This window comes from Oncorhynchus mykiss, chromosome 13, assembly GCF_013265735.2.
Source record: "Oncorhynchus mykiss isolate Arlee chromosome 13, USDA_OmykA_1.1, whole genome shotgun sequence".
NCBI lineage: Eukaryota > Metazoa > Chordata > Actinopteri > Salmoniformes > Salmonidae > Oncorhynchus > Oncorhynchus mykiss.
Window position 1 is genome coordinate 46,898,397 of NC_048577.1, and position 16,910 is coordinate 46,915,306.

The 16,910-nt window shown below is 44.4% G+C and overlaps 1 protein-coding gene across 1 annotated transcript in view; it reads right to left on the reverse strand.

Annotated features, from left to right (window-relative positions):
- Positions 1 to 16,562, reverse strand: part of LOC110486590 (glutamate receptor ionotropic, NMDA 2C-like) — an 87,207-nt gene extending 70,645 nt beyond the window's left edge. The window contains exon 1 of the mRNA XM_021558310.2: positions 15,163 to 16,562. The gene's annotated coding sequence lies outside the window, so the exon portion shown is untranslated. The remainder of the gene's footprint in view (positions 1 to 15,162) is intronic.
- Between the last annotated feature and the right edge of the window lie 348 nt (positions 16,563 to 16,910).

The following is a 16,910-nucleotide window of genomic DNA, read 5'->3' on the forward strand; positions in this document are numbered from 1 at the left end:
CATGGTCAGTATATTATTACCTACATCCTCTCTCTCAGGTGAGACCATGGCCAGTATATTATTACCTACATCCTCTCTCAGGTGAGACCATGGCCAGTATATTATTACCTACATCTCTCAGGTGAGACTATGGCCAGTATATTATTACCTACATCCTCTCTCAGGTGAGACTATGGCCAGTATATTATTACCTACATCCTCTCTCAGGTGAGACCATGGCCAGTATATTATTACCTACATCTCTCAGGTGAGACTATGGCCAGTATATTATTACCTACATCCTCTCTCAGGTGAGACTATGGCCAGTATATTATTACCTACATCCTCTCTCAGGTGAGACCATGGCCAGTATATTATTACCTACATCTCTCAGGTGAGACTATGGCCAGTATATTATTACCTACATCCTCTCTCAGGTGAGACTATGGCCAGTATATTATTACCTACATCCTCTCTCAGGTGAGACTATGGCCAGTATATTATTACCTACATCCTCTCTCAGGTGAGACTATGGCCAGTATATTATTACCTACATCCTCTCTCAGGTGAGACTATGGCCAGTATATTATTACCTACATCTCTCTGGTGAGACTATGGCCAGTATATTATTACCTACATCCTCTCTCAGGTGAGACCATGGCCAGTATGTTATTACCTACATCTCTCAGGTGAGACCATGGCCAGTATATTATTACCTACATCCTCTCTCAGGTGAGACTATGGCCAGTATATTATTACCTACATCCTCTCTCAGGTGAGACCATGGCCAGTATGTTATTACCTACATCTCTCAGGTGAGACCATGGCCAGTATATTATTACCTACATCTCTCTGGTGAGACTATGGCCAGTATATTATTACCTACATCCTCTCTCAGGTGAGACTATGGCCAGTATATTATTACCTACATCTCTCAGGTGAGACTATGGCCAGTATATTATTACCTACATCTCTCAGGTGAGACCATGGCCAGTATATTATTACCTACATCCTCTCTCAGGTGAGACTATGGCCAGTATATTATTACCTACATCCTCTCTCTCAGGTGAGACTATGGCCAGTATATTATTACCTACATCCTCTCTCAGGTGAGACTATGGCCAGTATATTATTACCTACATCCTCTCTCAGGTGAGACTATGGCCAGTATATTATTACCTACATCCTCTCTCTCAGGTGAGACTATGGCCAGTATATTATTACCTACATCCTCTCTCTCAGGTGAGACCATGGCCAGTATATTATTACCTACATCCTCTCAGGTGAGACTATGGCCAGTATATTATTACCTACATCCTCTCTCTCAGGTGAGACTATGGCCAGTATATTATTACCTACATCCTCTCTCAGGTGAGACTATGGCCAGTATATTATTACCTACATCCTCTCTCTCAGGTGAGACTATGGCCAGTATATTATTACCTACATCCTCTCTCAGGTGAGACTATGGCCAGTATATTATTACCTACATCCTCTCTCTCAGGTGAGACTATGGCCAGTATATTATTACCTACATCCTCTCTCAGGTGAGACTATGGCCAGTATATTATTACCTACATCCTCTCTCAGGTGAGACCATGGCCAGTATATTATTACCTACATCCTCTCAGGTGAGACTATGGCCAGTATATTATTACCTACATCCTCTCTCTCTGGTGAGACTATGGCCAGTATATTATTACCTACATCTCTCAGGTGAGACTATGGCCAGTATATTATTACCTACATCCTCTCTCAGGTGAGACTATGGCCAGTATATTATTACCTACATCTCTCAGGTGAGACCATGGCCAGTATATTATTACCTACATCCTCTCTCTCAGGTGAGACTATGGCCAGTATATTATTACCTACATCCTCTCTCTCAGGTGAGACTATGGCCAGTATATTATTACCTACATCCTCTCTCAGGTGAGACTATGGCCAGTATATTATTACCTACATCCTCTCTCAGGTGAGACTATGGCCAGTATATTATTACCTACATCTCTCAGGTGAGACCATGGCCAGTATATTATTACCTACATCCTCTCTCAGGTGAGACTATGGCCAGTATATTATTACCTACATCCTCTCTCAGGTGAGACTATGGCCAGTATGTTATTACCTACATCTCTCAGGTGAGACCATGGCCAGTATATTATTACCTACATCCTCTCTCAGGTGAGACTATGGCCAGTATATTATTACCTACATCCTCTCTCAGGTGAGACTATGGCCAGTATATTATTACCTACATCTCTCTGGTGAGACCATGGCCAGTATATTATTACCTACATCCTCTCTCTCAGGTGAGACTATGGCCAGTATATTATTACCTGCCTTCTCTCTCTCTGGTGAGACCATGGCCAGTATATTATAACCTACATCCTCTCTCTCAGGCGAGACCATGGCCAGTATATTATTTGTCAGGTGAGATCATTGCCAATATATTACCTAGCTTCTCTCTCTCTGGTGAGACCATTGCCAGTATTACCTACCTCCTCTCTCTCTGGTGAGACCATGGCCAATATGTTACCAAGCATCAATTCATTAATGGTTAAATTCAATAATGGTGCATACGTTCTCACCATAATTAACTCAAATTCCATTTAAAAAATGTTGTCAAATCTAAATCAGAGATTATTTGGCATATATACAGGATACAGTGAGGTGTACAGGAATATGACATTGCATTTTACCGTATACTATTGAAGTAACAATTCGTTTGATGATTTCCCACACAGTGCCAACAACCTCCAAAGACTGACTCGTCCCTCTTGTCTCACTACTAACCAAACAAGAGTTTCGCCAGGAACATCAGTGCAAAGGACTTGGTGGGGAACTTTTGTTCAGACAGAATGGCAGACATTATGCTCGTTAGAGTATTTTCCTGCTGAAGCTTGAGAAATTAATATACAATTACATTGGGTTAGAATTAATACTATGAAAACTTGGTTCGGAAAGGCCATTGACACTTGCACTAATACAGTAAGTGATTCCAATACTTTATTTTAAGTCAGTTAAGAACAAATTTGTATTTACAATGACGGCCTATACCAGACCCGGACGACGCTGGGCCAATTGTGCGCCACCCTATGGGACTCCAAATCACGTCCGGTTGTGATACAGCCTGGAATCAAACCAGGGTAACTGTAGTGAGGCAGTGATGCAGTGCCTTAGACTGCTGCGCCACTCGGGAGCCCAATACATGTCAGTGATATGATTTTTTTTCTCCCATCAGCATCAACACTGCCGTAGTAACAGAATCATGGATGACTTGGACTGTTTGTTGCATGATAAAAGACTGACCACATAAATACATCCCTGTTATGTAAAAATCCACAGAATTCATCATTTAAAAAAGTTACTGTTTTCATACAAAGAAATGGGACAATTACAGTGACAACTGAACACTTAAAACAATAAAACACACATGCAAGGTAGGACATATACAGCTATCTCCCAGCTCCCAGGCAAAAAGCCTTTATGTTGCCGCAGCGGATCACGGGAGGCAAGTACTCGCCACACACAGCAGTTTTGAATGACGACCATGTTGTTAGGTCCCGCTCCTCCAGGCCACAAACTGTTATGTGCTACTCCCGGTTCCCACCTTTCACACCCTACTAGGAGGTCATCAGAGCAAGTATGACGGCAATGCGTCTTACGGCCCTGCCACAGAGGTTCAATTCTCAAATAAGTCAGTGTCACAACAGTGTCCTTAATGTGGTGCTGTAACCAGTTTAACATGTGTTATGCTAATGTACCATTCTGTACTCTCGGTAGGAATCAAAGCTGTATATAGGCAGGCAATATGCGGAACAGGCAAATATAGCTGACTATTTTGGTTGATTACCAACAAAATAATTATTGAATCACAAAGCATAACAGAAAATTCATACAGCATTTATTTCCCTCTAAATCAGACCGTCCCCACCCATATCTCCCTGAGGAATACATGTTTGTGTGATGTTACCGTACCACATGTATAGCTAGTTCCATTTTTTGGGGTGGTCCTGGGCCAAAAATCCTGTTCACTAGCTAGCATTATCATCTACATGCGAAACAATCTGCATATCTAGCTTTAGCAAGCAAATGTTAGCTAGCTGAAATAAAGGCATTGGGCATCTTGTAGGGTTTATGCAGTGTAGCTACATGATGCCATCGTTAGATTTCTTTGAGTACAAAACAGTCTAAATACAGAAGGCGTTAGTTAGCTTGCTAAGTAGCCTTGTTAGCTAGCTTGAACATTGAACACTAGCAGCTAACATAGCTAGCAGGCTAAACATGTAACCCAACACTTACCTAACATTACCAGTCCATGACAACGGTGGCCATCTGGGAGTCACTCTTTCACCTTTCAAAATGTATTCACATTTTTCTGGAGTTTATAGATTGGTCATGAGCTTCTTTGTTTCTTTTGGGGTCGAGTTGATTCAGATCCAAGAACCGAGAATGATGCTTGTTGGCTTCACACCACCTTCACCTGGTTTGTTTCTGGCGGCTGTAATGTTAGGTTGCAAGTGACTTTCACTTTCTCTCCAGCTCTGGGGCAGCAGGGGCATTCGAGTTGGCGGGATTAACACAAAGACACTCCCAGCCTAGAAGGCCAGCCCAAGATGTCTCAGGGCTCAACCCCCTTGTTTTTGTTCAAAGTGAAAACACAACAAAAGAAGTGGGGAGCATTGGGTCGCCTACAACCTGCTGATTTCTGATTTAAGATGATGCTTTTGGATTTGAGGGTGTGTAAGGTAGAATGGGTTTGGACGTTTACAGTGTGTCCTGTCTCTGTGGTGTTAGTAGGGCAAAGGCCAGCATGTTATGTCCTGTCTCTGTGTGTCAGTGGTACGATGACAGGCAGGTTGTTGTTAATAACTTAGCAGATGTCCTGTCTCTGTGTGTCAGTGGTACGATGACAGGCAGGTTGTTGTTAATAACTTAGCAGATGTCCTGTCTCTGTGTGTCAGTGGTACGATGACAGGCAGGTTGTTGTTAATAACTTAGCAGATGTCCTGTCTCTGTGTGTCAGTGGTACGATGACAGGCAGGTTGTTGTTAATAACTTAGCAGATGTCCTGTCTCTGTGTGTCAGTGGTACAATGACAGGCAGGTTGTTGTTAATAACTTAGCAGATGTCCTGTCTCTGTGTGTCAGTGGTACGATGACAGGCAGGTTGTTGTTAATAACTTAACAGATGTCCTGTCTCTGTGTGTCAGTGGTTCAATGACAGGCAGGTTGTTAATAACTTAACAGATGTCCTGTCTCTGTGTGTCAGTGGTACAATGACAGGCAGGTTGTTAATAACTTAACAGATGTCCTGTCTCTGTGTGTCAGTGGTTCAATGACAGGCAGGTTGTTAATAACTTAACAGATGTCCTGTCTCTGTGTGTCAGTGGTACAAAGACAGGCAAGTTGTTAATAACTTAACAGATGTCCTGTCTCTGTGTGTCAGTGGTACAATGACAGGCAGGTTGTTAATAACTTAGCAGATGTCCTGTCTCTGTGTGTCAGTGGTACAATGACAGGCAGGTTGTTAATAACTTAACAGATGTCCTGTCTCTGTGTGTCAGTGGTACAATGACAGGCAGGTTGTTAATAACTTAACAGATGTCCTGTCTCTGTGTGTCAGTGGTACAATGACAGGCAGGTTGTTAATAACTTAACAGATGTCCTGTCTCTGTGTGTCAGTGGTTCAATGACAGGCAGGTTGTTAATAACTTAGCAGATGTCCTGTCTCTGTGTGTCAGTGGTACAATGACAGGCAGGTTGTTAATAACTTAACAGATGTCCTGTCTCTGTGTGTCAGTGGTTCAATGACAGGCAGGTTGTTAATAACTTAACAGATGTCCTGTCTCTGTGTGTCAGTGGTACAAAGACAGGCAGGTTGTTAATAACTTAACAGATGTCCAGTCTCTGTGTGTCAGTGGTACAATGACAGGCAGGTTGTTAATAACTTAGCAGATGGGTAATAATGTAGGACTACTACATTTCCATGTCATCTTCATGTAGCTGCAGCACAGGACAAAGGTGATAATGTCTCATACTATATTGAAAGTGCACAGAACATATTTGTTGCCAACACAAACAGACAGGTCATATAGAACCAATATGTCATCATTGCCAGACCCATTAGGAATGAAACCCAATGAAAGACTATATACTGTGCCATCAGCCAACATTTGATCATTAATCACATTTTCTGTTTGATCAATTATTTTAAGGGCAATACATCAAAGGCACAAGGGTATACAACGAATTTCTCAATGCCAAGAATACAGTAACGTGTTGTCCTGTCATTTGACAAATGTTGATATCCACTGTATATCTCTACACACCCTTATCACATTTATAGCACCAAACTCCATCCTCTGCATTTGCTTTGTCAGCACTCTCTGTGGCGAGATTGAACAGATTGTATGTGGAAGGGCGTGAGGGTAATACTCTTTGAGAGGCAGTAGCAGATTACAATGGTATCCGGGGTGTAATCTATTTTACCTAACACGTGTTTACTTGAGCCTTTCGCAGCACTGGCCTGGCATGATTCATCAGTCATGTCCTTCTCACCCTGGTCATGCTAACACAGGTGGACAGAGCCTTCAGAAAGTATTCACACAGCTTGACTTTTTCCACGTGTTGTTGTGTTACAGCCTGAATTTAAAATGGATTACATTTCAATTGTGTGTCACTGATCTACACACAATACCTCATAATGTCAAAGTGGAATTATGTTTCTCATGGCTTCTGGAGGGAAATGCTGTAGGAATGCTCAACCGGTGTCACTCATTCAGCCGACAGAAACTTTCAACCTGTTCTCGCCATTAAGCAGCTAGTCCGAGTCAGAGGCCGAGCCTTCTCTGGTCTCTACTCCTCCCGTTACGGGGTCTGAGATGCCGAAGCCTCCCACCATTAGCTCTGACACATTGAAAACCATAGTCATTGGCGACTCCATTACCCGTTGTATTAGACTTAAAACGAACCATCCAGCGATCATACACTGTTTACCAGGGGGTAGGGCTACCGACGTTAAGGCTAATCTGAAGATGGTGCTGGCTAAAGCTAAAACTGGTGAGTGTAGAGAGTATAGGGATATTGTTATCCACGTCGGCACCAACGATGTTAGGAGGAAACAGTCAGAGGTCACCAAGCACAACATAGCTTCAGCGTGTAAATCAGCTAGAAAGATGTGTCGGCATCGAGTAATTGTCTCTGGCCCCCTCCCAGTTAGGGGGAGTGATGAGCTCTACAGCAGAGTCTCACAACTCAATCGCTGGTTGAAAACTGTTTTCTGCCCCTCCCAAAAGATAGAATGTGTAGATAATTGGCCCTCTTTCTGGGACTCGCCCACAAACAGGACCAAGCCTGGCCTATTGAGGAGTGACGGACTCCATCCTAGCTGGAGGGATGCTCTCATCTTATCTACGAACATAGACGGGGCTCTAACTCCCCTAGCCACACAATGAGATAGGGTGCAGGCCAGGCAGCAGGCTGTTAACCAGCCTGTCAGCCAGCCTGTCAGCCTGTCTGCCACTAGCACAGTCAGTGTAGTCAGCTCAGCTATCCCCATTGAGACAGTGTCTGTGCCTCAACCTGGGTTGGGCAAAATTAAACATGGTGGTGTTCGCCTTAGCAATCTCACTGGAATAAAGACCTCCTCCATTCCTGCCATTTTTGAACGAGGTTGTGATACTTCACATCTCAAAATAGGGCTACTTAATGTTAGATCCCTCACTTCCAAGGCAGTTATAGTCAATGAACTAATCACTGATCATAATCTTGATGTGATTGGCCTGACTGAAACATGGCTTAAGCCCATTCTGTGTTAAATGAGGCCTCACCTCCTGGTTACACTAGTGACCATAGTGTAACCAGGAAAGGCGGAGGTGTTGCTAACATTTATGATAGCAAATTTCAATTTACAAAAGAAAACGTTTTCAACTTTTGAGCTTCTAGTAATGAAATCTATGCAGCCTACACAATCACTTTTTATAGCTACTGTTTACAGGCCTCCTGGGCCATATTCAGCTTTCCTCACTGAGTTCCCTGAATTCCTATCGAACCTTGCAGTCATGGCAGATAATATTCACATTTTTGGTGACTTTAATATTCACATGGAAAAGTCCACAGACCCACTCTAAAAGGCTTTCGGAACCATCACCGACTTTTGTCCAACATTTCTCCGGACCTACTCACTGCCACAGTCATACTCCGGACCTAGTTTTGTCCCGTGCAATAAATGTTGTAGATCTTATTGATTTTCCTCATAATCCTGGACTGTCGGACAACCATTTTATTACGTTTGCAATTGCAACAAATAATCTGCTCAGACCCCAACCAAGGAACATCAAAAGACGTGCTATAAATCCGAAGATTCCTAGATGCCCTTCCAGACTCCCTCCGCCTACCCAAGGACGTCAGAGTACAAAAATCAGTTAACCACCTAACTGAGGAACTCAATTTAACCTTGCGCAATACCCTAGATGCAGTCACACCCCCCAAAACAAAAAACATTTGTCATAAGTAACTAGCTCTCTGGTATACAGAAAATACCCGAACTCTGAAGCAAGCTTCCAGAAAACCGGAACGGAAATGGCGCCACACCAAACTGGAAGTCTTCCGACTAGCTTGGAAAGACAGTACCGTGCAGTATCGAAGAGCCTTCACTGCTGCTCGATCATCCTATTTTTCTAACTTAATTGAGGAAAATAAGAACAATCCAAAATGTATTTTTGATACTGTCACAAAGTTAACTAAAAAGCAGCATTCCCCAAGAGAGGATGGCTTTCACTTCAGCAGTGATAAATTCATGAACTTCTTTGGGGAAAAGATCATGATCATTAGAAAGCAAATTACGGACTCCTCTTTAAATCTGAGTATTCCTCCAAACCTCAGTTGTCCTGAGTCTGCACAACTCTGCCAGGACCTAGGATCAAGGGAGACACTCAAGTGTTTTAGAACTATATCTCTTGACACAATGATGAAAATAATAATGGCCTCTAAACCTTCAAGCTGCATACTGGACCCTATTCCAACTAAACTACTGAAAGAGCTGATTCCTGTGCTTGGCCCTCCTATGTTGAACATAATAAGCGGCTATCGATCCACCTTATCTGTGTACCAAACTCACTAAAAGTGGCAGTAATAAAGCCTCTCTTGAAAAAGCCAAACCTTGACCCAGAAAATATAAAAAACTGTCGGCCTATATGCCTCCCATTCCTCTCAAAAATTTTTGAAAAATCTGTTGCGCAGCAACTCACTGCCTTCCTGAAGACAAACAATGTATACGAAATGCTTCAGTCTGGTTTTAGACCCCATCATAGCACTGAGACTGCACTTGTGAAGGTGGTAAATGACCTTTTAATGGCGTCAGACCGAGGCTCTGCATCTGTCCTTGTGCTCCTAGACCTTAGTGCTGCTTTTGATACCATCGATCACCACATTCTTTTGGAGAGATTGGAAACCCAAATTGGTCTACACAGAGTTCTGGCCTGGTTTAGATCTTATCTGTCGGAAGTTTGTCTCTGTGGATGGTTTGTCCTCTGACAAATCAGCTGTAAGTTTCCTCAAGGTTCCATGCATCCTGTTTGCAATAAGGTACTAAAGTAATACGGCAAAAAATGGCAAATAAATTAACTTTTTGTCCTGAACACGAAGCGTTATGTTTGGGGCAAATCCAACACAACACCTCTGAGTACCACTCTTCATATGTTCAAGCATGGTGGTGGCTGCATAATGTTAGGTGTATGCTTGTCATTGGAAAGGACTAGAGAGTTTTTTAGGATAAATAAACGGAATAAAGCTAAGCACAGGCAAAAATCTAGAGGAGAACTTGGTTCAGTCTGCTTTCCAACAGACACTGGGAGACAAATTCACCTTTCAGCATTACCTAAAACACAAGGCCAAATATACACTGGAGTTGCTTACCAAGACGGCATTGAATTTTCCTGAGTGGCCTAGTTACAGTTTTGAATTAAATTGGCTTGAAAATCTATGGCAAGACCTGAAAATGGCTGTCTAGCAAATGATCAAAAACCAACTTGACAGAGCTTGAAGAATTCCTTAAAGAATAAAGGAAAATATTGTACAATCCAGGTGTCCAGAGCTGTAATCGCTGCCAAAGGTGATTCTAACCTGTATTGACTCAGGGGGTTGAATAATTTCTAATCAAGATATATTAGTGCTTTATTTTCCATTCATAAAAAAAACATTAAAATGTTCTTCCACTTTGACATAACAGAGTATCTTGTGAAGATCTTTGTCAATAAATCACAATTAAATATATTTTAATCCCACTTTGTAACACAACAAAATGTGGAAAAGGTCAAGGGGGTGTGATGCTTTCTGAAGGCACTGTAAATCACGGTGTGAAGTGAGAAACGGTTGGGTTGACATGGTCATGGTGGTGTAAGCTTTGGGTTGTAGTAGTCCTGGCTTTTGGCCGTGCTGTCTGTGGCCCTCATGTGTGTCCGTATGGCATGTGGAGCAGAGATCAGGATAAAACCCTGGTTAAGCCGAGGTCCATGGCTGACGATGGGGATGGGAGAATCCCCTCCCGGTCCAGATGTCACCATCCTGCTCTGACAGCTGACTTGCTGGCTGCTGCCCACCCATCCGCCCTGACAGACCCCTCACACAAGCACGAACCCACGTATGAACATACCACTTTGTTTAATAATCTACCTCTGGGATACAGTATACTATACGGTTACCATCCCATCGAGTGTTTGCTGCTTTAAACGTTGTGTTGCCATGTGCTGAGACCAGCGACAACACTAAGTTCCGCCTCTCTCTCTGACATCTCACTAACATGACAAAACTGGGCCAGATACATGTCTCTTCTCATACACATGGTTACAAATGCTGTTCTACAGAGACCCATGAAAGCTATAGTCGTAAAGCATCTGACTTTTATACGTTTTCAGTGGAGCTAAAGTATTGATTGAAGTGAAAGTGTTGGTGCAAAAACGAATTGAAGGTACTGATAAACTGAATGTACCCTTATTAAGTTCTTTAAATGAGCCCTGAGGGACTTCTTTGCCCAAAACTCCAACTTTGTGGTTTTATCACTTTGTCAAGGCTGCATCACCCAAACCTGATTCATATAAATGAATCATGCCCACTCCAAGCATTTCAAACAGAATTAGAGATGTTCTTTATATTGTGATTTGGACAGCCATGGCATCGATATCTAATTGCAGTAAACAGAACATCAATTCTCAGGAATGGGTTCTAAGGTTGTAGTCGTACTAGTGAAATACTATGTCCGACACAAACAAGCGTGAATAGATGGCAATTAGGCTACTACATTTTTTTCACATTACAAATCACACATGCACACACACATTTTCACAGATGCACACTCGTACGATCTAAGGTGAGAGAGAGAGAGAGAGAGAGAGAGAGAGAGAGAGAGAGAGAGAAGGATGAGAAGACACCGCTCTGCTCCCCCAGCCAGGCAACATTGTGTCAGTTTTCCTTTTCAACAGCGACAGGGCGTTAGACAAGGTGCACACAGCACTGCACCCTGAATACAAATGGGGACCGGAGTCTCTGTTGCCCGTGAAGCAGTACAGCGGCAATAAACTTCTGGAGGAGAACGACACTGACTGAAGCCAGCCTCTAAATTCCCCTTTAAAATATCACCGGAGACCTGTACCCCCTGCTACGTGAGTGCTGCAGGGGCATACTATAACATACACACCAGGCAGCAAACACACATAACTGTTACAGTTCATGTGTTTCTCAACATGTATGGTGCCCTAATTATCCCCTACTTCATGAGGGCCATATATCACTGGAAAAGGATTACGTGACGACGCAGCGTCGTTGGTTCTGGGTGGAATTCACTTCTTACTTGACGTTGGCTCGATTGCTCTGGTATGAAGCCACCTTCCCCCTGCAGTAAATTGTTGACTGCTCAGTGTGTGCTTGTCTGGCTTGTCCCTGTGGCTTGATCAATTTGCATCTCATGCATGTGTGTCTTGTTTGTTTGTTCAGGTGTAAAGGCCACTTGTCATTTTACCAGCCTTCTGTCTCCACCTCCCTCCTATCCCCCTTCTCCATGCCCTTTCTCCACTCAGAGTTGAGGGATGTGTTGCTGTGTGGAGGGACAGGGGGAGACTGGGTGAGGATGGGGTGAGGACTGATAGCTCTACCATTTCATTAAGTTGATCAGCTCTGAGTGTCGTGGGGCAGGCTGGACAGCTGACGAAGCAGCAGCTAACCCTGAGACAAGAGCTCTGGAGGTCATTGGAGACACACTGGGAGGGGAGGGAACAAACAGCCAGCTAATGGGACTTGGTGTGTGGTCTCCTAGTTTAGCGCAGACCAATGAGGACAGTTGTTTTAGACTGGAACCAACTTTTTCTTTCTCCCCACAGACTCACCTTGTTAGCATGTATGTGTAACCAATGTGAAATTGCTAGCTAGCGTTTCAATCGGTGACGTCACTCGCTCTGAGACCTTGAAGTAGTTGTTCTCCTTGCTCTACAAGGGCCGCTGCTTTTGTGGAGCGATGGGTAACGATGCTTCGAGGGTGGCTGTTGTCTATGTGTGCAGAGGGTCCCTGGTTCGAGCCCAGGTAGGGGCGAGGAGAGGGACGGAAGCTATACTGTTTCATATGCACAGATTAGGTGCACATGCATGCACCATTAAAGCAGGACAAACACCCAGTGGAGAATGCTGTGATTATCCTCATGTTTGTGCTCTATGAGTCTAAACTACACAGCTAAAGAGAAAGTTAAGTGTAAACATTGGCGAACCCTTTCTGTGTGCTGTGCTGTGTGTGTAATAGTGGTTGAGAATGACTGTGTGATGTAGTGGAGGATGGCTGGATTAAGCCCAGCATCTGTTAAAAAACATCTCGGCTTGATTGCTGATTTGATTTATTCTCTAGGTGACCTACTGTACGCCCCTCCCCCAGTCCCGTGTCCTTCAGGGTTTAACCCTATGTTGCCCTGCTCTATAGTGTCACTCAAGGTTGAGGATGTCTGGATATTTTCAACCCTAAAAGCCTCTTTTAAAAAAGCCCTCCAAAAACAATATACAAGTAGACAGGTGAGATATTGTACATTTTGGTCTCCCATGGTAGGATGGTTCGAATGAGTGTGTGTGCCTCTGTTCGTTGGTGAGTCAGAATGTGTGTGTGTGTATGTAAGTGTGCATGTGCGTGTGGGTGCTTGTGCGTTTGCAATAGTGTGTGTGTGTTTTAGCGTCAGTGTGTGACTGAGTGCTTGTGTCTGCATCTGTGTGTGTGTGTAAGCACGCATGTGTGTGTGCGTCTGTGTGTGTGTGTATTCCATGCTATGTGATGACCAGTTCTAGAAGAGGGGAGCCAGCATACCCAGGGATCAATGCATCGTTCCTCTGTCACACAGAGCCTTGCTTCCAAATATGGGACGTCTCATCTGTTAACCCTCTCCCCCCCAACACACACACACACACACACACACACACACACACACACACACACACACACACACACACACACACACACACACACACACACACACACACACACACACACACACCCTTATTCACTATACATCTCATCAGGGAAACCACGATATAGAACAACTGGTACTGAACTGTCGACTGTTTATAATACATTATTTAATTCTGCTCACACATTTTTCTCTCCCAAGTGAAACTCACAGAGAAAAGGTAGACACAGTAATGCATAATGCCAATGTACTATGTTGGCATACAAATCTCCAACCTGTTAGGCAGGTAATGCATGGAACTAGACAATCTGCCTTGGTCAGAACCAGGCTCACACACACTCCAGCTGGTCTAAAAATACCACAGGTATTAGGAAATGGTCTCGGAAGCACTCAGGTGAAATGCCCCTCCCAAAATGATAAAACCGGGTGGTTGATCTTTTTTCTTAACTGTCTTTGTTCAGAGCAGTGCCACTGTCTTACAGGAAACCCTAACGGGGTTCATACAGTGTATATGGATATCCACGTTGACAAGTTCTCCCTGCTTGGGGTTCTCTCACCTGTATCTGACCTTGAACGTTGTTGTGGATACGGTCATTGTAGTTTGAATAACGTGGTCAGTTTAACAATCCCATTTCAAAAATCAATTTAACAAGTTCACTTTCTCTCTCCTTCTTTCTCTTTCTATCTCTCTCCCTCTCTTTCTTTCATAATTTCATTCTTCTATCTTTCTTCATCTTTCTCTTTCTTCCTTCAGTTGAACTGCAAACGCAGGGTGGGAGTGCCATAACAGAAGACAATTGACAGGTAGAGTTTGTCTACAGAACGTCAAGGAACTGCTCTGTATTCATGAAACTAAAGCACTGGGATGGATGCTAGCATAATTACAGAAGTCTCATTCACTCTCCTGTCCCACAGGACCAAAGTCACTCCTCAGTGGCAATTCAATTTCTCTGGCAGTTTCAGCATGCAGTGTACAACTGCAGCCCTTCTCAGCTGTTCTGTTTTTCCTGTTTATAATGATGAATCTATCAACTTTGCCAAATCCTCAGTGACACTGTGAAGTAAAGCACAGCCACAGACACACAGGCACAGTCATACTGCCACACGGTCCCACAGCCACAGACACACAGGTACAGTCATACTGCCACACGGTCCCACAGCCACAGACACACAGGCACAGTCATACTGCCACACGGTCACACAGCCACAGACACACAGGCACAGTCATACTGCCACACGGTCACACAGCCACAGACACACAGGCACAGTCATACTGCCACACGGTCCCACAGCCACAGACACACAGGTACAGTCATACTGCCACACGGTCACACAGCCAACAGCCAGTCCTTTGATGCCTTACACAGGTCCTGTGATCTAGTCCCCACAGTTCACAGTAAACTGTTTATTTAGTTCCAACTTCCAAGCATACATTACATTTCATCTGACTTGAGTGGGAGGAGGATGGGTCTGCTATCTACACCGTCTCTTTACTTTGGAAGAGCAAAACAAACACATGTAGCACCTGTGACAAAGCAGCAGCCTCCTTTACAATATTACATTGTACATTACAATATTGACAGCAGCCCATTGCAATCACATTTGTTTTTGGAATTATTTCAATCCAGCCGACCCCTCTCTGTCTGGTACAAGCAGGCAGTCTGAGACAGTAAAGTGTGGTGGGTCTGGGTACAGCTCTAGGCTAGGCAGTGGTAGGGGAAGGGAAAGGGAAGGTGATCCATTACCTGCGTTGGCAATCCGCATCCAGCCCTGGCTCCCACTGGCTCATTCCGTGTCCGTGGCTTCAGCTGTCCTGCTTCTCTTTTTTCCCTTGTCTCCCTTCCCTCACTCCCCCGCAACCTTCCTTTCGGCACTTGTTTGAGTCTATTTCAGTAGCAACAGAGGAGCCCGCTGCGACCGTGGCATGGTTTCCAGCACTTTGGCAGAAGGTCACATTATCTCTTGCTGGTAAGGGAGGTGGGGTGGGGGGTGGAAGTATGGATAGAGTGATGGAGGGTGATTGAAGAAAGCAGGTGCAAGAGGAAAGAAGGAGCAACTCATAAACAGAATGAGGCAGTCCACGGCCGTAGTGACAGGCTAATTTCCAGTGTAAGGCGTGAGGATAGAAGTTGGAACAGCTAGCCCCAGAGAGGCTTGTTACGGTAACAAGTCCCAGAGCGTTGTCCGAGGTGGGCTGTGTCTGTATGTGTGTATGTGAGTATGTGTGTGCTCAATAGGGCAGAGAGTGTATATATGTACTATTGTAATGAAGCATACCGCATAGGTGTTTGCGTGTGTGTGTGTGTGTGTGTGTGTGTGTGTGTGTGTGTGTGTGTGTGTGTGTGTGTGTGTGTGTGTGTGTGTGTGTGTGTGTGTGTGTGTGTGTGTGTGTGTGTGTGTGTGTGTGTGTGTGTGTAATTTCTGTGTCTTGGCTGGTCTTCAGCAGCCTCTCACCTCTGATTACACATCTAATCTGTATCCACTTCCTGGCCAAGAGAAAATATCTCAGAAGTGGCCCAATAACGCAGTTAGAGCCATAAAAAAACAACCGAAAACAAGTGATCGATTCAGTGAAATTCTTCACGTCTTCCGACAGTCAAGACTGCGCCCGACGCCCTCTTCCTTCTCTCACTGCCCACTGCTGTCGCGCCCAGGTGAAAGAAACAGATGTACTCCATCTTTTTGATGACACACTCATCGACTATATGTCAATTTCTCATCGAATTCACGTCTGCAGGATAACCTGAGCCTCTGGTTGCTCCCCGTGCTCTCCAGCGGCACGCTGGCCCCTCCATTAAGTAAGACACAGTGCTGTCCAGATGCTGGGCTTGGGTCTGCTAGTTCCAACGCCCACAGACAGATGGCCCAGACAGAGGACAGCAGCAGCAGGTCAGCCGGTGAGCTTCCAAATCGCTCTTGATGCAGGTTGTTGCATGGATCCCTGAAACCTTTAGTGGCCGTGTTCAATGCACTTGTTGTTCCCGTGTGCCCCTTCCTCTTCTTGCACCTGTGTCCCTCCTTCCCCCTGTGTTGCCTGTAGCCTCTTTACTCTGTCCCGTTGTAATCCTGGCTTCTACACTCCATGTCACAGGAAGGGCTTGTGAGTCCTAATCATTATGTAGTAAGGATTTATCCTTTGATTCTCTCTCTCCCTCTCTCTCTCACTCCCTCTCCCTCCCTGCTTACTATTTCTCCACCCCTCCCCTCGGCCTCTCCGTTTCTACTGCTCGGCACTGCCCGCTATCTGCAACTCATTCAACGTGACTCCATATTCATTCATTCTCCTTCTCTCTCTCTCTCTCTCTCTCTCTCTCTCTCTCTCTCTCTCTCTCGGCATACATGGTATGCCTTACCTTCTCTCTACCTCTCCTCTCTCTCCCTCTCTTCTCTCTCTTATATGTTTATCTCTATCCCCCCTCTCTCTCTCCCCCTTTCTCTCTCTTTCTCTCTCTCTCAATTTCAATGTTAAATTGAAGGGCTTTATTGGCATAGG